A 1,195-nucleotide genomic window follows, 5' to 3' on the forward strand; every position below is an offset into this window, starting at 1 on the left:
CGAACAAAAGCCACAAGCAGACATTTCACCGGAGAAGACAGACAATGGCAAATAAGTGCACGCAAAGACGTTCAACCTCATTAGCCATTTGAGAAACGCAAATTAAAACCAGAATGAAATATCATTTACATATTATCAGAGTGGCTAAAATGTAAACAAGTGACGACATCAAACTCTGGTGAAGATGCAAGGGGAGATCATTCATATGTCACTGGCGGTAACATGCAGTGATACAGCCACTGCAACAGTTTGGCAGGTTCTTATAAAACCAAACATGCAACTACCATATTGCAACTACCCAAAAATTGCATTCTTGCACATGTATCCCAGAGAAATGACAACTTATGCTCACCCCAAATCCTGTACATGAATGTTCTTTGCAGCTTTATTTGTAATAGCCAAAAAACTAGAAGCAACCTAGTTATAGCCATCAACAGATGTATAGTTAAAGTGTAGTACATCCATATCACAGAAAACTACTCAGCCATAAAAAGGAATCAACTCCTGATACAAACAACAACTTGGATGAGTCTCTGGAGATTTATGCTGAGTGAAAAAAAGTCAATCCCAGTAAGTTATACACTGTATGATTCTATTTATGCAACATCCTTGAAATGACAAAATTATAGAAATGGAAAACATATTATTAGTGGTTTCCAGGAGTTAGGGACAGAGTTTGGGGTGGAAGGAGGTGGGTGTGGCTACAAAAGGACAATATATGATGGAGTCCTTCTAGTATTAGAAATGTTCTGTGTGTTGACTCTGGTTGTGGACACAAATCTCCACATGTGAGAAGATTGTAGAGAATGAAACACACACACACACACACACACACACACACAAAGGAGTGCAGGTAAAACTGGGGAAATCTGAATAAGGTTATATATTGTACCAATGTCAATACTCTGGTTGCGATATCGTTCTACATCACAGTTTTGGCAGGACGTTACCATTGGAAGAAATTGCGTAAAGGATGCATGACATTTTTCTGCATTATTTCTTACAACTGCATGTGATTCTACAGTTATCTCAAAATAAAACGTTTATTTAAAAAATTACACATGGGCCGGGCATGGTGGCTTATGCCTAGCACTTTGGGAGGCTGAGGTGAAAGGATTATTGGAGCCCAGTCATTTGAGGTTGCAGTGAGCTATGATGAGGCCACTGCATGCTAGCCTAGGTGACAGAGTGAAAC

The 1,195-nt window shown here is 39.3% G+C and overlaps 1 protein-coding gene across 1 annotated transcript in view; it reads right to left on the reverse strand.

Moving 5' to 3' along the window:
* The window catches only part of SGSM1 (small G protein signaling modulator 1), a 65,728-nt gene that overhangs the window by 23,094 nt on the left and 41,439 nt on the right, over positions 1–1,195 (reverse strand). The gene's annotated exons all lie outside the window — the stretch shown is intronic.

Source organism: Propithecus coquereli, unplaced genomic scaffold, assembly GCF_000956105.1.
Source record: "Propithecus coquereli isolate 6110/MARCELLA unplaced genomic scaffold, Pcoq_1.0 Scaffold206, whole genome shotgun sequence".
NCBI lineage: Eukaryota > Metazoa > Chordata > Mammalia > Primates > Indriidae > Propithecus > Propithecus coquereli.